Source organism: Phasianus colchicus, chromosome 6 (genome assembly GCF_987193195.1).
Source record: "Phasianus colchicus chromosome 6, bPhaCol1.hap1.1, whole genome shotgun sequence".
Classification (NCBI taxonomy): domain Eukaryota; kingdom Metazoa; phylum Chordata; class Aves; order Galliformes; family Phasianidae; genus Phasianus; species Phasianus colchicus.
The window spans coordinates 14,201,507-14,222,720 of NC_143441.1; the positions used below are offsets into that span (position 1 = coordinate 14,201,507).

At 37.9% G+C, this 21,214-nt stretch overlaps 1 long non-coding RNA gene across 1 annotated transcript in view; it reads right to left on the reverse strand.

Moving 5' to 3' along the window:
- Positions 1-10,299: 10,299 nt before the first annotated feature.
- The window catches only part of LOC149917442 (uncharacterized), a 60,695-nt gene continuing 49,780 nt past the window's right edge, over positions 10,300-21,214 (reverse strand). The window contains exons 2-3 of the long non-coding RNA XR_016467443.1: positions 12,464-12,591; positions 10,300-10,598 (exon numbers count right to left, since the gene is read on the reverse strand). This is a non-coding gene — a long non-coding RNA (uncharacterized LOC149917442). The remainder of the gene's footprint in view (positions 10,599-12,463; positions 12,592-21,214) is intronic.

The window sequence follows — 21,214 nt, forward strand, 5'->3', positions numbered from 1 at the left end:
AGAAAAATCGAGTCATATAGAAATATCAAATGGATCAGCTGGGGTGGGGGGAAGCCCATCATGTTTGGTGCCTCAGTAAGTTTTATGAATAATCAAAAATGTGAAACAGGATGCATAAAGTAACACAGGACAAACACCACTCACAACCATTTAGCGCATTTCCTATCAAAATTTGAACACATTTAAAAATAGAACTGCACCTATCCACTTCAGAGCATACACTTGTTTGTAAATCTTGTTTTATGTCTACTGGAAATTACCAAGGAGCTTTTTACATAAAAGAAACTTGAAAGGTCAGCATGAAAACACTCTGAAACCTGTTAGCTGAAGAGGAGGTGGAAGTTTCACATTGCTCCAAACTTCACTCACTGAGCTGTGGGACTGTGAGCTGCTTTCATGTAGAGGTCAGTGTCACTTTTACAGAGTGACCCAGAAAATTTCATTGCTGTACAATTTTGTTAGGACTCTATAGTAATAGCATCTTTTGGGTGTGCCCGGGATTATTGTGAGCCTGGCTTTCTTAGATGTCTTTCATATTTGCAAGCAGCTATGCTGCTTAGGAACTAGCCACAGATATATTTGTGAGTGTGTACTTGTGTGTGTTTGTGTGTTTGCCAGTATACTTGGCACAGACAGAATGCATCTGGCTCAAAGAAACTACAGGATATCAACTCTGACAGCATTCCAGTATTAGTAATGACATTCAACTGAGGCAGACATATCTATGGAACAATCATGCATTTGTCTGTCTTTTGAATCAGATATGCTAACTTGAATTGGAAAGGGCAAGGCTCTTTCAGTTGGGAGCAGGAGATCTAGAAGGCTAAGTTTTTTTCCATCTTGCTCTTTGGAAACTAAATATGCAAGAGTGGAGCATAGCCTGAGGGAGCCTTTGCTCATTCCTAAGCCTCTGACCTCAAAATAGAGAGTTGGGAGTCAGTTAAGTCTCCCTGACAACAGGGGGGAAAATGAAATTGGTATTTCAAATTATGTGTATTTTAGACTATAATTCCACTCTCAAGTAGGAAATAAATTTAATCTATGATCAGTGATCATGAAATTATTTCTTGATCACGGCAAAAAATATACATATAGCCAAATACCTGAAAAACAAATCCTGCTTGGGCTTGGGTGCATGGCAGAAGGTGTTGGGTGTGCCAGTGCAGGAAACAGCACTTATCCTGCAGCATTCTAGGGTCCTCTCTAAGCCAGGAAATGCCATCACGACCTGCAGCAGATAAGATAAAGAGCTCTAAAGACGGCTGCAGAGTCTTTACAGGAAATCAGTTGTTCAAATTACTGCGTATGCTCTGCATGCTTAGAGAAGCTAGTATCATTTTCTCCACTAAGTTCTTATATGCTCATGACACTGCTGGCATTTTCTCAACCTCTCTCTAGCCCTCACATCTTTGTGTTAAGGAAAAGCAAAAAGAAAAAGGAAGCTTAAAAAAAATACACATTGTAAATGCAAACTCTCTCTCCCTCTCCTCCAGTGCTGTTTCACTACCTGGTAAAATGAAGAGTTAAAGTAAAAGGAAATGGCGTGTGACATCAGACCTGAGGCCAAGTCCTTAATTTGTTTTTTTGCTAATACTGAACTCAAGGAAATCAACTGGATCCTTGCCTGAGTAAGTACTGGGCAGAAATTAAGGAAGGGTTTGAAGACTGGGCCTTTGATGATTAGGTCAATGCCTTCCATGTAAGCCCGAGTTCTTAAAAGAGCACAGAGAAAAAAAAAGGAAACTGAACTCCTTAATGCTTCCTGTTTCCAACTCTGGCAGAGGACCTTGGTATTTCTGTGAGAAGCACTGCTGTTCTCATCAGAAGAATTCTACAACAGTACTGATATACCCCCACCAAACTGAGAATATGACTGGATGTGGGCAGTTGCAGCCAGGAGACAAAGAAACTCAAAATGCAACCAATTACAGTTTTCACTGACATACCTCTCTTCAAAATCACCATAGGGCTGTATGGATATTTCTCAACAGTACTGAGAACACATACAGTTCCAAGTCTACACAGTAAATGTGGAACCAGATGATCTTTCAGGTCCTTTCCAATCCAAGTCATTCTATGATACTAAATGCCCAAAGATGCAATCCAAATGCCTCTGCCAAGTATTTCAGTCACTTTTTTTTTTTTTGCCTGAATCAGAAAGACAAGGCTGAGTTCATCATACCTTCACTGAAACTAATGGGTATACCATGCAAGCTATACAGATACAATAAAATAAATGAACACTTTTACCTTCACAGCAGGCTGCTTCTACTAATATGCAACACCATACCAAAGATGTCTTGCAAAGAAACCAGCAAAATTATTTAAAGGGAACAATAATGATAAATAACCAGTAAGTGACCGTTCAGTCTCCATAGGACCGATCATAGACTCATAGAATGGCCTGGGTTGAAAAGGACCCCTAAGATCATCTAGTTTCAACTGCCCCATTGTGGTCAGGATCGCGAACCACTAGACCAGGCTGCCCAGAGTCACATCCAGCCTGGCCTTGAATGACTTCAGGGATGGGGCATAAAATCTCCCCCGTCTTAGTTTAAAACCATTCCCCCTTGTCCTATCACTATCCACCCTCGTAAACAGTCGTTCCCCCTCCTGTTTATATACTCCATTCAAATACTGGAACACCACAGATGAAAATATTATTCTTCAAACTAAAAATTATAGCCAAATTTTGTATTTATTCACCAACTAGAGAGTCTTATTGACTCCAATCCAATTGTACCAGTCTCAGTCAACCCAGTCTGTCCACAATCCTTCCCTTGATTCCTAATTCCTTTCCTTTCAACCATTTTCTTCCCACCTCATCAAGCATGCCCTGAACTAATTCAATGTCAGGAGTACAAATGCAGCACTGCAGGACCGACCAGGTTTATGTATTCATAGCCACAGGAGTCAGAGAGAGTCAGTAATCCTGGAATCAACTGATCAGACTGCATAAAACCAAACTTAATTCTATTGTTTTGTTGCCTGCAGCAGCAGTTGGGAAAGGAAAGCTATTTGTAATCCCCTTCTGTGTTGCTATCACTGTAAATATACATTTTCAGTGGATTACCCAAGGATGTAAATTTCATATTTTAAAACTTACATGTTGCTGTATAAGCTATGAGTTTAAATTTAGCTGTAAGAGGTAATGGATATATAACTAAGAGTGCTCACTGTGTAAGTTCTGCTTCAAAGGACTTGATTAAAGACTCAGATTATAGCATCAGTGAGCAGATGTATATTTAAGCTGTCAGGTTGATCTGAAGCAAACAAGATCTTTCTAAACAAGAAAGGAACTTAAATGGATTAAATCAGCTATCCTCGCTTTGTACAAATATGCTAACAGTTCTGCTTCATCCTGTTTTCTCCCATGCACATCACTTGTTAGCATGATTTATTTATTTTATTAAATCTAGGGATGTTATTCAGTTGCTTAGGACTAAATTCATGAGAACAGGAGGTGCTGAGGCAGGTACTCAGTGGTTTGGCTGGCTTCAGGACTATTCAGGCAATTGGAGCGCATTGCAGGCTTTGTCAGAAACTGGTACGTGACTCCACTGATGTGAAGGAGAACCTCACACCCACACCTCCCGGTGCTGAGAGACTTTGCATGCAGAGCATGTCTGTCACTGAGCTTTTCTCACCTCGAGGAAGACTGGAGCCAAGTGCTCTGGGGTACCTCTACATGCCATTGTCTGATGCAGGTGAGCAAGCTGTAAGCCAAATGGGTCCAGCCTGGGAGCTCTGCCAGCAGGAAGAGAAGACAGAGGAGAGTCTCTCTCTGATAACTGTAACTAAAGATGTTGTTCCTACAGGGCTCGTAAAGGATGGTTGGCATTACCACAGGGAACTGCTAACAGAAGGTGAGATTTCAGCCTTATCAGGTTTTCAACAACAACAAAAAAATGCTATTTCACTATGCAGCTGTTTGTGTTTGAACAAGACAGAGCACTCTGCAGATATTTCTGCTTTCCCCTGCATCCCTCATGAGCATTTAGCAATATCTTTTCTTTTGCTCACATAAACATTTCCCAACAATTCCTCCCTGCGCTGCTCTCAGGAGATGGCTTTGTGAATCATTTTCTCAGTAACAATTTGCTTCTACCACACTGTAGCATATTCCAAAGCAGAAAAAGGACACATGTCTAGCACAGAAGACCTTCCTTGGTGGCTGGCTGATCAGTCATGAAATCAATGCCACGTAAGAAAGGCAGAAAGATTCTGGGAACAACAAAACTTGCCCATTAGGCCTCTTGCTGCGAATGGGTTTCCAGCAATGAAACAACAGTGTTTGTATGTTTAACCTTGTTGCACCCAGTCACATCAGCTGCTGTGATAGGGTTATTCAGCTTTCAAATTTGGGCCGTGCTGTGGCTTGATGCAGAAATCAGTGTCTCTTTATACAAAAACAGTATACGAACACGTGTCTGTCTACATGCAAAGTAGGGCTCTGTACTCTATGGCACCAGGCTCATGGTTCGTCTGCAAACCATGTAAGCTATAAGTAGTGCACTTTGCCTTAGCACAAGTGTGTTCAGTTTTGTATATATTGCACGCTAGAATAAGAAAAAGCATCTGTTGCAAACACTTCAGGTTTAAAAATTCAAAAGTCAATTTCTGAGACTACTGCCCCTTGCCTGTATGCAATTTGATGGGAGATACGTTTGCTGTTTTCACCTGTGTATTCACTACTAATGTGAAAAGAGCAGGTCAAAGGCATACTAAAGAAGAGAGCACAAAGGTATTTCTTAAAAAAAATCTGCTTTTAGGTAAGGGGAAGAGAGGTGTCCCTTGCTCAAAGCAGGAACACAAATGCAAACCTAAGTAAAAATGTACATTCTGATACAATTTTCACTATGTTCATTGGGTACAAGGGAACATAATTCTAAGATTCTCTCATGGAGACACCTCTGTAACTTCCAAACTTCAAGGGTAGACAGCAAAAGCTATTTGAAAGAGGATCTTCCATCTTCTGCTACACAGCAAAGTGGCCCTACTTAATTACAGAATTTCTGGTGTGAAAATCACCATATCCTAAGTGGAGTCTGAAAGCCTCAGGCAAGGAAAGCAAACTACAGTCAAGACACAATAAAGCAGTGTGCTAAAAACCCCTTTAAAATAGTCTGTTACTGTATCTCATTCTTTTCTGAAGCTGCTGGATTAACTGTTGTAGTGCTCTGCAGAATCTCCTGTCAATTATGGCAGCCCTTTCCAAGCACCCAGCATATCAACTGGGACTCAAAGCAAATCCAGCTGCAAAGCCTAAGGAAGGCTGAAGTAGAGCAGGCACAAGGGACAGGCACAGCCTATCTGCTCCCACTTGATACTTCACAGATAGCAAAAAGTGACCATCTGTGGGTCTCAGTAGCTGATCTGAAAAATTTTGTAATCCTTTTGTGCTACTAGGGGCTCTTAGGGAGGCAAGCAGAAGTCAAAGTACTCAATAAAATGCTGCACTAAGATCTTGAGGGTTCAATAATGTAGTCAGAAGTTGGAGATTTTATTTCAAGAGAGAAGTAGATGTCTACCCTGACTTCAGCAAGGCTTTTAACACTGTCTTCTGTAATGTAGGTAAGCTTAGGAAGTGCGAAATAGATGAGCAGACAGTGAGGTGGATTGAGAACTGTCTCACTGGCACAGTTTGGAAGGATGTGATCAGCAACACAGAGTCTGGTTGGAGGCCTATTACTAGTGGTGTTCCCAAAGGGTCAGTACTGCATTCCAGTCTTATTCAACATATTCATCAGTGACCTGGATGACCTGGATAGAGTTCACTTTCAGCAAGTTTGCTGATGATATGAAGCTGATGACCCACCAGAAGTGCTGCCATTCAATAAGATCTGGGCAGGCTGGAGAGTTGGGCAGAGAGGAGAATTACGAGGTTCAATAACGGAAAGTTTAGATGGAAGAAAAAACCACAAGTATCAGTACACCTGGGGAGTGTACTGCATGCACCAGTACAGGTTAGGGGATGACTTGCTGGAGAGGAGCTCTGCAGAGAACCTGGGTGTCCTGGTGGACAACAGGTGAGCCAAAAGCCAGTAGTATGCCCTTATGGCTAAGAAGGCCAACGATATTCCAAGGTGCATTAAAAAGAGCGAGGCCAGCAGGTTGTGGGAAGTGTTTTTCTCCTTTTACGTGGCCTGGTGAGGCCACGTCTGAAGTCTTGTGTCCATTTCTGGGCTCCTCGGTTCAAAAAAAGGCAAGAAACTTCTAGAGAGAGTCCAGTGGAGAGCTACAAAGATGATGAGGGGCCTGGAGCATTTACCTTATTAGGAAAGGCTGAGAGACTCAGGACTGTTAGCTGAGCGGAGGCTGAGGGCATATTTTACCAATGCTTATAAATATCTAAAGTGTGAGTTTCTAAAGTGGATATCTAAAGTGGATGGGGCCAGGCTTTTTTCAGAGGTGCCCAATAACAGGGCAAGGGGTGATTGGCACAGACTGAAATACAGGATGTTCCAACAGAACACAAGGAAAGACTTCTTTACTGTGAGAGTGACAGAGCACAGAAACATGCTGTCCAGAGAGGGACAAAATCCACCTGGATGCTTTTCTGTGTAACCTACTACAGGGAACCTACTTTAGCAGGGGGGCTGTACTGGAGGATCTCCAAAGGTCCCCTCCAATCCCCATGACTGTACTAAACTCACTCAAGAGCACAGCTCCTAACAATCTCAAGTTCCTTTGAAAACAAACAAGCAGACAAACAAACATACAGAAGCTGTTTATACAGAAAAAGCAATTTTGTTTTTGAAAACACTCCCTCAGTTTTTTCACCCTTCAATTTTCCTTTGAATATTATTCACATTTAAAAAGTTCTAAATCAGTCCCTTCATTTTGTGGAAACAAATTTCTGTTCTGCAGAGAAAATGGAATGTAGATTCAATAAAAATCAGAAACTTGAGGAAGAGTAAAAACAGTTTATGTATTCCAAAAGGACATGCCCCTTATTCAATTGGAATTGTGCAGCTGATAAAAAAAAATCCTATAATATTTTAACTTGGAAGCATTCAAACTGTTGCACAAAAATATTGCTGGGTTGATGAAAAATCAAAGTTCATTGGCCAAATTCTGCTCTCAGAAATGAACAGCTGAGATCAGAATCTCTCAAAATTGCTATCTGTTCTCCTGTTTTATAATTAAATCTTGCAATCTTTCCTCAGAAAAAATAATCCTCTGGGACTGCTGGCATTTTTGTATGACTTCAAAACTTGGCACTCCGTGTTCTCAAGAGGGAAATCTTTAAGAGTTAACAGAGTACAGCTGAATTGCAAAGAAGGAACTGGCCAGAAGTGGCACGACCTCATCCCCTAGCAACAGAAATCAATAACAACAAAGATAACATAATTACACTACAGAAAGGATCCAGAGGGCAGATTATGTCAAGTATTATGTTGTTAAGAAAGAATGACATGTGAAAGAGACAGCGTGCTTTAAACATGGAAGAAAACACAGAAAATGGGGAAGGTAGATAGGGAAAAGTGAAATACAAACACAGAATTAATTAGCCTGTAGATTCTTAAAAAGGAAAGAAAATTATTCCTGTTCCTGCTTTCACTCTTTTATTTATTCTGTACACAGAATTAGATTCCCAAGGGAGCAGAGAAAGGCATTTTATTTCACAAGAATCTCCATGGCACAGGGAAAATAGTCAACCCTATGATGACAGCCTTGTTCTGGGACTCTGGAAACATCTAATTTCCTGCCTAGGTACAGATGGCCCATAGTGCTTAGGCAAATCAACGGGCTTTCTGTGCCTCACAGTCTCCATCTGGAAAATAATGTCAATAGAAGAATGAGAATTCAGAACTGAAATGGATCAGATACTGCTCTAGTCTGAGAAATGCAGAGTTTTGCAGAGTTGTCTAAAACAGAGCGATCCATGCACTGGCAGGGGTCATAAGTTTGCCTCAAATAACGCACTCCTTTTTTGCTGCTTAAGTTTCTCATGTGCTTGAAAGAGACTGGATGTTGTGACGACGCTTTGCAACTCTGCAGCATTCAAGCTTCCAGCTCTATAGCTGCCCGCACAAAGGTTACCTAAGAATGTGTTCACTGGTACAACTCTCTGCTAATGTTGTCATAGAACTCTGAAACACTTCTTAACATGCATTAATTTTTCAAGAACTCATTTTAAGCAGAATAGACCAATACCAGTACCAGTACCAATAAAAGCTCATATATCTTTACATAGGACTGACAGAACACTCAAAGCCCTCCCACAATTTTACAGGTTTCTTCCCCATAATCACTCAAATTTACTATCACAGCTGTTCTTGTCCCTCTACTGCACTGAGCAGTGAGATGCTCAAAATCCAGCTCTCCATCACTCAAAATTTTCCTATGCATTACTTGATTGAAATAATCACTGAATCATTTGATTATTTCAATAACTGTTTCAGCCACTTGTATATGGTCAATCAAGTCTAATGCATTTCTCCTTCTGGTCCACCAGACTGCTGCAACAGCAGCTCGGCCACAAGGACCATCTGCTGCAGGGCCACTGGTCTTGACTTCTTGAGCTTAGCTTTCTGACTGATGTTATCCAACCCTTTTCACCTGCATGACAGATATTTTCTGAAATAAAATTACTAAAACAATAGAAATACAGAACAGCAGCAAAAGGAATGGTGTAGGTTAGCACTATTCTCTCATCATGATTTCTGGGTACAGATAACCCAGCTTGGTTTCTAAGTACTCAGAGAACTGAAAGCTAGGTTCAAGGAGTGATGCTTGCAGTAATTAACTATTAATGGTTATGTTTTTCACATATTTTTTTCTGGCATATATTCTATTTGGTTTTGTTATCCTTGTAGCACTTGGGGTGATCAATACTTTTTGCCTCTTTGTCAAGTTATAAATTGATTGGGTTTAATGCCATGCATGGAGGCCTCACAAGCAGAGACATAACTAGACACAGAGGCTAATCTCTAGCAGTGCACTCCAGGAAAAGTCCTGGACACCTTAACTTAGTCACCAACCTTGTCACACAGACATAATTTTTCTATGCAGAGCTTCAGCCCAGGGCTGTCAGTTGCTTTGCAAACAGTTCTGGGCCCAGGTCAGGACCTGACTGTCCAGGAATCATTTCCAATGGAAATTAGAATGCAACCACCCTGATCTGAAAGGTCAGAAAGTTTAACAAAATGCACAGGCTATTCCAAGTCATCTGGCCTCAAAGCCAGAAAACAATTGCAGGCACATTTAATTTAGCTTATATATATAGTCTGTGACTACTTATTTCTCCTTGCCATAGGAAGCAACTCCCAAAACTGTTATCATTCTCAAAGTCTTCTAATTCTTCTGACTTTGAGCTAATTTTTAGAGTGCATTGCCTTATGCCTCCAATTTACATGGAGTCCTACTGCATTTTTTGAACTTTTGCAGCAGAGAGCCAGTATAGTCTGGGCACCCATCCAGGCCTGCTCTGCCGTGGTACCCATCTTCACATCTCTTTTATGAGTAGCAGGAGCTGATAAGAGGCCAATTATGGTCATTATTCCTGTCATAAGATGTAAAACTCAGCACAGATGGTATCTTATTCAACCTTAGCATGATGCAAACAAAAGAATTATTTTAACATGCTGCACAAAGTCAGGGGATTTTCCACGCTCTTTCCCAGGAGTGCCTGAATGCTGATGATTTAGCTGCCTTGGCATCTATCCTAGACCCACCAGCCAAACTGGACGATTTTCCTTGAGAACAATACATTTTGCAGATATTACTAAATCCTGTTTTTTCCCTAGCTTCACATGGAATTGCGTTAATCAGAGCTCAGTGGATGGGAGAATCAGTGCAGTGGATGCAGCTTGATAAGCTCTTCTCAAAGCTTGCAAAGTCATTCTCCTCCAGAATGGCTTTTATAGCTCTTCCATTTGAGCTGCTGTTTAAGATAACTGCATTCCATTTGTGGCATCCTAGATATCTCTTCTAGATCCTAAAAACGTTTATGGAAGTCTAATCAAGAAACTGGTGGCATCTCCATATGACAAAGAAGAGTAAGACTTTTCAGCCAGGGGTGTCTAGTAATCCGAAGCAAAGGTATTCCCTGAGATTATTGGCAGCATTTTAGAAACACTTTTGAGGGATCAGGTTTTAAAAAAATCAAGCTGAAAGGAGATAACACTTTCTTGTTGCTGTTGTTTTCTTGCATATGCATGGACAATGAACTTGTATTAATTCAGTTTAGAGATCTGTATTCACATGAAGTGAGAAGATTTCTGCGTGAAGTAAAGAGACTATGATTTCTTGTGAGAAATACTCTATTTTCAAAAGATTCAGATGACTGTAGGTGTCAATTAACACAGAATAAGATAGAAGAATTGTACAGTAAACAGGTAGAATATATAGTCAGTCTTAAGAATACATATAGAATCTGATACAGATTTAGAAGGCAGCGAGAACCTGGCACAGGTTGCCCTGAGAAGCTGTGGGTGTTCCATCCCTTGAGGAGCTCAAGGCCAGGTTGGATGAGGCCCTAAGCAGCCTGAGCTGGTGAGTGGCAAACCTGCCCATGGCAGGGATTGGCATTAGATGGGCTTTAGGGTTATGGGCTTCCAACCCAAACCATTCTGTGATTCTATGATTCTGCCCTGCAAAGAAAATAATTTATTTAGAAAATGTATTGTTCTGTCAATGGTAGAATTCTCAATTAGTTTCTGTTCTATGCAATATGGGTGGGCATTTCTTAAGATTACTATAGTTACTTCATAGGCTATTAAATAGTACATGGTATCCAATTAAAGGAAATTTAAACTGTGAGTGATCTAGATCGTGCAGTGAAGAACAGAAAAATTTCACTGTTTTATAATTCAAGAAAAATGTTCAGCTGTTTGTGACTCTGATAGTGACTCTGAGCTTGTGAATATCTGTTATTAAAGATGATCTTTTTAGTATTTTTGTTTGGAAGTTATTGAAAACAACAAATCTCACTAATTTTTCTAATTTTTTTCTTTCTTTTTTAATTATTATTATTTTAAAAATTGTTTTTAAGAAGGACTCAATACTTCAGGTAAGCTCCATATTCTACTGCTTCTAAAGAACTCTTGACATCTCAAACATTAAAAAATGAGCAACGGCAGTACTGAATATGTGTTTATATAAATGAGCATATTATTAGCATTAATCCAATAAATGATATGTTTCAATGGCTAGAGGAAACAGCACCAGCTTTTGATGGATCACGTTACACACACAAATACCTATGCTATACTGAACTTAAGTTACTGAAATACTCATTGGTGAAAACCTTATCTAGCACTGCCTCCCTCTGACTTCCTTTACCTCACAGTTAGTAAATAAGAAGTAATGTTGCTTTTCATGCTTCCAAATTCCAATAATGTGTTCAAGATCATATGTATTTTTAAAGAAGCAAAGGGAAGTATGATCTAGTTTGGATATAGACAAAAGTATTTTTGTGACAATATATAGGTAAAAATCTGAGAGCTGTAGGAGATGTGATTGAAAGAATGCTGGAAAACATTAGTTGTTTTCCAGATTAGTTGTAAAGAAAGGGCTCATGTCTTGGAATGATTGGAATAGTGTTTGAAAAGGAGAAGAAAATACTCTCAAAATCAATGATTTTAATGTTAATATTCAACTACTCTTTGTATTTGAATATTAACCCAATTCTGTACTTGAGTATTAACCCAACATCCACTAGAGTTGGCCTAGCCTGTAGAAGTGGAGACTGAGGGGCAACATCATTGTTCCCTGCATCTTCTTGAGGAGAGGAACTGTAGGGGGAAGTGCTGGTCTCTTCTCTCTAGGGACAGGGCATGTGGGAATGGCAAAAGCTGTACCAGGGGAGGATGAGACAGGACATTAGGAAAAATTTATTTTCTGTGAAGGTGGTTAGGCACTGGAATAAACTTCCTAGAGAGGTGTCTGATGCATCACGCCTATCAGTGCTCAAGAGGCATTTGGAAAACGTCCTCAGGAACATACTTTAAAAAGTATTTAAAAAGTTAGTTCAAAAGGAAGATCACCTTTAGCCTAGCATGGAAAATGAGAATTGAAGACCTACTAAGAACTTCAAACTAATAAATGTGTGATCTTGGAATTGAGGGCTATAGAAATAGAGTTATATGAACAGTAGTTTTATTTCAAATGAGGTCATGATTTGCTAAAACTAATAATGCCACAAGGGGTGATCTGATGGACTTCCTGAATTTGTTTCCCAGAGAGCATTCTGCTGTGAGTGAAAACTTTCAGTGATACCATTATCTTCTGCTGCACAAAACCTTGCAGAAAGCAAGAAGAGTCACACAGAACTTCAGCTAATGGATGCTCTTGGCATCTATTTCTCATCTGACCGTTCCTAAACCAAAGTTGACTCAAGGGACTAAAAGCAATGGTAACCAAAATGAAGGAATGGCCCTTGACTTTGTTGACCCAATTCTACTCCAAAATACTTATTTTTATTTCATTTAAGAAATAACTATGTTTGAAAATTCACCTGTAATTTGTTACAACTGCTTTCTCGCTGGGAAGCTAAGCAGAACAAGCTTGTACATTTTCAACCCACTGGCAGAATGGGCCTGTTTTCCCTTGCCTCTGAAAAAATACAGGATGTGACTCTTCCATCTGCAAATGAATAGCAGAAGTAACGAGTGAGTTTAGTCAAGCTTAACAGTAAGGAAAATGAGAACTGCATCCTAAATGTCAGCACGTTCCCCCTAGATTTTTAGTACTGCTTGGCACTTCAATAGCACTTTTTATTGGAGGACTCAAAAGGCCAGTCCTTAGTTCAATCTTATAATACCCTTTTAAGGTTGGTAAAATGCCCAGATAAGGGAACTTGAATACAGAAAAGTTAAATGATTTACTAACAGTCACACACAGTAGCAGAAACCAAAGGCACAAATGCCCAGAACTGTGCTGTAAATATAACAAGCAATAAGCAAATTCTGGACATTGTTAGAAGATCTGCATTCTTACTCCTTAATAGAATGCATTGACTATGCATCCTTCGAGCCTTAAATGCTCTGTAAATCAAACTGAGTTAACACTAGTTTTAAAGAGATGTAGATTCTAAAACAAATAATAGCATTCACTCAGAAAAGTGGATCATATCTCATTGACAGGCTGGGCTGTTTATTAGAATGAATAATTAACGCAACAAAAGAACTTCTAATGTATTTTCTAGTAATAGTTATCACTTCCATACCATACTACATATAATAGTGAACTCCCTACTGAAAGTGCAATATCACAATTCTTTATAATGTTTCTTTCTGGAGGCTAGGAATTACTAAATTTAGTTTTCATACAGAGAAGCTGATGCTCATTTGGAAACTAGAAAAAAAATGGGTTCAGTTAAAAACATTTTAAATTCTGAATGCCTCAAGTGATGATACGAGAAGGAAAATGGAGCAAAAATGCTAACATATTTGAGAATCTTGTCATACAGGAATTTCACAAATAAATAAATAAATGATACAAAATCTGGACTTGTGGAGTTCTGGACTTCTAAACCAATACACAACCAACATGAAATCCCTTTTAGTTTCATTAGTTTCATGTTCATAATTACTGAAATAAAGAAAAGTGAACTAATAATAATAATAAAAAAAGAAACAAAAGCAAAAAAACAAACCCAAAGTATCAGCATTCATATGAAAAGGTAAGTCAGCAATAATTTATAATTACAGAATGTATTCAGTTTTGTCATTGTTGTTGTTTTTCCTGTAGTACTGATATATATTATAAAAATATTATTAGATTTGCAGGTGTCACAGATATGGTAAGAATTGTGATTCTCTTGCAGAACAGTATTAGAATTCAAAATGATCATATTTTACTGTACAAATGAACAGGGAAAAATAAAAAAAGGGATGTAACTATGAGAATGAATTTGAGGATCTGCAGTTAGACAAGAATAATTAACTGCATAATATTATAATTGTACTATGAAGGGCAACTCATTAGAAAGGGATTCTTTAACAGTGATTTGGGGTTTGTAGTAGCTCAGAAGACAATGCATTACCAATGTCATGTTAGGAAGAAAAAGGCAAATACAGTACTTGGGTTCCTGTATAAATCAAATTTTAAAATATAGGAAGCTATCCTTCAGTTTCATTTGGATTATGCTTTATGAATTCTGTGTAAAGCGACTCCTGCATTTCAAACAGAAAGTTGCTGCTGCAAACAAAGGCGAAATGATTTTCTATCTGTGACTAGTACAGCCTAAAGTATGGTACAAAAGACAGGATGAGCATTAGGAGGAGCTTTGCAACAAGACCAGTGAAGTGACAAGAATCTACAGTATCCCCATCAATGGTTAAACATACATCTGACAAAACAAGATGGCTGGTGGTTCTGTTCTACTGAAATAACAGTTACATTTCTTTAATATTTTGAATAAAAATATGCAGGATTTCCTGACATGGGGCGCAATGATGCTTGGTCACATCACTTGATCCAGTTCTTCAATCAGGCAAAGAGAGAGATAATTTACCTGACTCAAATGCCCAATTCACATTCCAAGTAACTACTGGACTACCAACAAGCCATGAGGAACCTGAAGCAGACATTACCATCAGAAGGGCTGTAAGTTGCAGTTGTGGAAGTTACAAGGAAGAACTGCGAGAATGAGTTTAAACTTGATCAAGATGACAGTTTGTTTTTCTCATAGCTAACAAGGGTGATAAGGAGAAAACAATAACCTAGAGCCATCTCACATGCAAGTAGATCACACATCGTGTTGGTAGAATTGCTAAAATGCAGAGTCAAGATGTTTTAACATAAATAATGGTTGGCTTTGATCATGTATATGATACATAAAAGATATTTTGATCAAAGATTTTTTGAAGAAAAAGGTGGATGGATATACATGGTGTACAGCCAAGCTTACTTTCCCTCAAAACTATTTTTGTTTTGCTGCTTCTTAAAACTTAAGCTGACAGAGGTCTTTACACTGGGGGTTTAAACTAAGGTGAGATTTCAAATCTTCTTCCAGCTATTCCTCACCCTCTTGATAGCTTATGTCCGTATGAAGTAAACAAATATGAGCTGACCCTAACACCATTCTCAAGTACAAAAAAACCCTACTTTTTTGAAGATTCAAATTATGTTTACTACTTCAGAACAACTTCTTATATATCTCTACTCGCATGGACAAGAGAGAGAATAACAGAGAGAAGTGGAGAAGAGAGAAGGAGAAGAGAGAAGGAGAACAGGAGTGGAGAAAGAGAGAAGGAAAGGGCAAAGAACGCTCCTAATCCCAGCACTGCATCTTTGTTTCCAGGGGACTTTGTGTTTTGTATAATTGGCCTAAGAGAGTTCAGTAAGCTGTAATCACATTGAAAAAAAAAGCACTGTCACATAATTGTAGTTGATATTAATTCAATATGAAATTGATAATGTTAATTGTTAATGAGGTAAGAATTTAGACTTCAAAGTTTTAGTGCTTATTTGAATTTTCTCCTATTAAGGAACTTGAAATAAAAAAAATCTTTTTATTAGACTTGTGTAGCACTTGCCATCTTAAAGATGAGAAGACACTCTCTTGCATTTTTCACAGATTTCCTGAGTTAATTCTCGCTAAAATCATATTGCAGCCTGAAGGCTTGTACAATTAGGTGCTTAACAGTGTAACACATAGAAACTTGGGTCCCATATGTATGCTGAATGAACCAAGGCCAGTGTGTACGTCTTCCATTGTGCAAAACTGAATGTGTAGTTAAATTAAGAACAATAGGTATTCATAAATCAGCATGAGTGCCCATGAGAAACAAGTCTTCTAATTAAATAAGAAGAGAATCAGTGTTTCTTGTTCCAGGAATTGTTTTTTTGGTATTGAAAGAGTATATTGGTAGTAGAGAGACAGAATTTGTTAGAAAAATTTTTGAGTTTGTTTACCAAAAACAACTCCCTCCCTACACACTATTTATTTTCGGTTACAAAAATAACTAATTTGTAAGAAAGTCATGTGTTCTTTTTTTTTAAAAAAAAATCTTTTAATGCTTCTACTGAAAAATAAAACTTTGTAATTAGAAAAAAAATAGAAACAGTATTTTATTTTACTTTGCTTTTAAACTAGAAAGAAAGCAGAAAAGAAGTAAAGAAAGAAAAACAGCGTTCTTCAATTGAGAGGAAATTCTTAGAGAAAATTCAGTAACAATTTGAAAAAGTATTGGATATTTTATTGTCTTGACAATCCTTTGGAATTTGAGTGGTACTATTCAAAGTATTCATTACTAAGAGACTAAATGTGGTTTTAGGTTGACTTTATAATTTCCTGATCCTAATGCTTGATATCCACAGTCTCATAAATGCGGTGAGTTACAGGTTTTCCCATTATCTCATCAGGAGATAGAAAGCAGTGCATTAAAATTTTCTGACTCAAGTCCTATTCTTCGTACTCTTCAAGTACAAAGAAAAGCCTGAGTAGGCTATGCTTGGCAATAAGGTCAAGAACATATACATTTCAAATGATTGGGACAATAAGCAACAGATTTACTTTAACCCCTTCAAAAATTAAATGCAAATTCTAAAGAAACTCAGAAATGTGTCTACATGTTAAACAAATTAGCAGTTATAGAAATAATTAATTTTTAGTTTGCCAGATTGACAGAATGAATCATGTTGATCAAAGATTGAAGGAAGAAACTACATATTTCCTGTACAAAGAGTGAGTAGATATTAGATCATCCACCCAGGACTGGGATTCTCACAATTACTCTGAATTCCCTTTGAAGGCACACTAATCTGTTGTGTAGACATGTTTACATAGAATTGAGCTAGTTTTAAAATTATGTGTCTTAATTTTTATTTGAAGTGCTTGGAAAAGCGAATACAGTTAAGTTCTAGCCAATTTTCCTCAGTGCTCCTCAACATACCAACTCAAAGTAGGGAAATTCCACAAAGGCCTCAGATTGGATGAAGTTTAAACTGGATTTTGAGATTGTCTTTTACAGCATTTCCATGTTAATGAACACTAAGATGTCAGTGTATTTTTTCTTGTCTAACCAAGAAGGCACACCATAAAAACTAAAATATAGAATTTATCTACTCAATACATTTGAAAGTTTCTGTGTCTTCACGGAGGATAATTTGAACACACTTTATCATGTGTAGAATTTTAAAGCTTACAGGCACCTTTCTGCTCTAATTAGTTTGTTTTCTGTGTTTGTTAAGTGAGTTTTGGATCAGATTTTTTTTCTACCAAAGTAAACCAGCTTCTAGAAATACATTTGCCCTGTGAACTAGAGCCCAAAAGACATTGACTTGTTGGTATTTTATATTAGAATTCACAACAGAAGTATGTGAATAGTCTGGGTTGAAAGATCTCAAAGAAACAATGTTTTTCAATGTTTTGGGTTCCAATTGCTGTCCTCTAGTGAAGCTTTCTGTGCCCCACTAGACGCATTGCATCTTTGTTTTTTGTCTACTAGTAGTATTTTTCAACTTTTTTTGAGAAACTTGGGAATGACACCACTACTTGCATTTTATCAAACCTATTATTCAATTAAAAATAATGATTAATAATTATTAACAACTCCCCCCACTCTTGTCCAGAACATTCTGTTCCCCCTTGAACTTCCAGTAACCAGAGGATAGTAATAGACAACATGGCGACCATTGAAGGCATTCTTGTCATTTGAAAATCTTTGATTATCAGACTGATAACTATATTATTTTCTCTGCTTGCAGCTTTTTCTACAGAATAAACTCATAGTCCATGTGTGAGAATTAATGGAACAATTCATATAGTATTTTGACATCATGTCACAAAGGACACATATTGTCACTGCCATTGTACCCAACTCCAAACACAGGATGTTGGTCTCCTGAGTGTGCAGCACCAGTGAACAACATTTGGAAGGCGGAGAAAAGTAGAGACTAAAGAAACTGAATTTAACATTAAAAAAAAATCAAAACAAAAGTACACCCGAGCAAGCATTGCTAAACTGAAACCCATTAAAAAGAAAAGATTAGGACGACATGACTATTTTTTCCCCCAATTGTTAAATGTAAACTAAGCTAGTGGTCAAAAAGTCATGGAGGACGAGAGAGGGAAGTTGTGGATGATTGCTGCATTCTTTGTTACGTCCCCTCTCCATCCTGGTGAGCTGGAACATCAGTGCAGTTCTCATGCCAGTTTCCGAGTAAACAACACGTACTTCCTGACTATCTCTAATCTGGGCAGCAATGTGTGCGAAGGGAGAGTGCTAAGTGATCTGTGGTTTTGACCAGGTATCCTGTTTTGACAAGGGTGTTTGTCCTTTACCCAACATATTGCAGAAGTTATTCTTCAGATTTCTGTGCTCTGGGTTGTTGTTTTTTGAGTAAGGCTTAATTAGGTCTTTTGGGAAAGATTTGGATTACTGAGAAGTTTATAGGGCCAGAGGTAACAATTAAAAAATAACCAAAAAAGTTGTGCTGATTAAAATCTTCTTGTTTTTTCTTTCCACTCAATATTTTAAACTGCAGTTAACTGAAAGAAAATGTTTCCTCTAATTGATATTTTGACTATAAACTGTTTGACAGAATGCGGTTCAAAATCAAGTTTTAAATTTGCCTCTAAAAGTTTTTGAGAAGCTTACTGAATTGCTTTAGCAGCTAGCATAAATTTCCATAGCATAAGCAGAGCTGTTCAGAATTTTTTCAACAAAACTCTTCTATTTTGGAAAAACCACCACCAACAAAAAACACCATTAAGTATGCCCTCTGCCCTTCCTGCAGTGGTAAAAAATGTTTTCCAGGAAAGCTTTTACAGGAAATGGCTCACAATTTTAGAACAAAACTCTGAAAACAAATTTAAAAATGAGCAATACAAAGATTCATGTAATTAATTACCTGATATTTAGATGAGATATGGTTCAAGGATCATGTTTTAAAGAAGAACCCTCCTGTCTCCTAAGTGAGTAGTCTACTCTTTGGGCTAAAGAGAGCTCTTTAACATGTCCCAGTAAGTCTTTCATGACACTGGGCAGAGGAATGCCCACAAGAGAGAGTTTTAAATGTAGGCTTACTCCAATTACCAGTGATTATGTCACCCAGCTGCCATGTACAAGGTTTGTTCCTCTTCTGTCTAATGTAGAGCAAAGACTTGAACGTGCATTTCCCATATAAATCAGCTGCCAGCATGCTGACTTTTTCTCCATAGGAAAAAGGAAAAATCCTGTGGTCCTCATGTGAAATATTCATGAAATTAGATTTTTATTTCCAAGATTATAGCCATTCCAGTTGTGATCCCAATCCTATACCAATGAAAAGCAAAGGCTGGACTGTTATTGACTTCTTTGTCAGAGGAACCATGGCCTGTATTCCCCAGAAAGCTAATCATTTGTTATTTATGAACTTCAATTTTTTTAACTTTAATCCATCACAGATATAGATTTTGCTAATAGTAAATAGTACTGCCATTAGGTCATAGAAAGAGGAGATCACAAGAAAGGTTGCTTGTGTTAGAGGCATTTGAAGGATGCCTCAGGCAAGCTCTGGAATGAGGGATATTTAGGAAGCTGATAATTCTGGATCATCTACTCTGCGTCCAGAAGACACAGAGTTTAATCTTTCTCAATCCAGCTTTATTCATTTACTATGTTTGCTGAAAAAAAGTATCAATTTGAAATGTGAGAGCTTTCAGTCAGCTGCAGAACTTGTTGAAAATGTTCAATGTGCAGAAAAAACAAATTCCTCAAAACTAACCTGTTAAAAAACAGCTAGAATTTTCTAAGAATCCCGTGACTGTCTTAAAGAAAAAACTTTTTTTTTTTTTTTAAAGACAAGTTGTTCCTCTGAATGTTTTAGAACTGTCAAAAGTTATTGCAGTCAGAAAAAGGAAAACTGGAGCCATACATTTCCTTTAATTCCATATGATTACACAGAACTGAGATGGATATGAATTTGTCCATTATTTCACCACTTCAGAGTTTTGTCTGATAATTTCCCCTACATTTGAAATCCCAGAAATGCAGTGATCTCTGAAAACTATAGAAATGTCAGAAATCTGCTTTGAGGTGCTAGGTTTTAAATTTATATATGTACATATATGTAGGTTGTCCTGAAAGCAATGCATATTTCCATGGAAACTACAACAGATATGAAGAGCACAGTAACTCTGCACAGTAGAGCAAATGCTCAGCTACAAAACACTATTTTTCAACAATCACCACCACTGAATATGCATTTTTCACCAACAATGAACAAGAGTTCTGCTGAAACACAACACCCACCATCTGGCTGTGCTCACATCCACTGTTTGGTCCTCATGAACGTTCACCAAGCACAGAAGAAAGTCAAGGGGTGCTATTTTTTCTACGTGGAGGAATTCAATTCCACACCTTTGCTTCAGATGGATTTCTACATCAGGTAGCATTTTGTCAGACTGTCCCTCTGCTGCCATCTGTGGCATGGCAGCAAAATGTAACAGGATATTGGTGGGAAGATTCAGCCTCTACAGCAATACTGCCAACATCCACCTCTGATGTCATGGGCCAACATGATAAAATAGGAGGTATTTCTACAGAGCAACCCATATTTATCTGTCTACCATTTCAAAAATCAAATGACCATAGTATATCTATTTTATATCAGTTCATTTTATTTGAATAAAGGTAATCCACAGGTATGAATCCTCATTATCTGATAAACACCAGGACTTTTCATGGAGGAATATGCAGTAAATGTATGGACTGATAGCGCTCAAATAAGGACCACTGAAGGGAACTAGTTAAAAAGATTTACTTAGAAATTATCCAGTATGAACTGAATATATTAGAAATAATGAATCATTACAAGCTGATGCCCTAGAATTCTAAATCCTCATTTTAGTTAAATATATTGGAGCTGCACAGGAATGATCTTGGAGGGTAATGAAAAGCAAAATAATGACAGATTAGCCAGTTCACTAACTTCACTGATTAAAATCTTTCTCCATAATGAGCAAGCCAAATTAAATGGAGGCACAAGGTAAAAATATAAAATATACTTTCCTCTTGAAGTTTTAAGTACTTCAGCCAATTTGTGAATGCATTTCAGATCCAAAGACCAGAAATCTAACTCAATGTCTCTCCCTACATTTCACTCAGAATATGAGAATGTTCCAGAGATAAAGGCTAAACAAGTTTGACAAGGAAGACTCAAAATACTGAATTTCTCAGACTGTGACTAGGAGTCAAGGTTTATATTTAATCTCATGGCTGTAAAAGATTAATAGAGACAGAGGAATTTTAACCTTTAACCAGCTTAGGCTTCATTG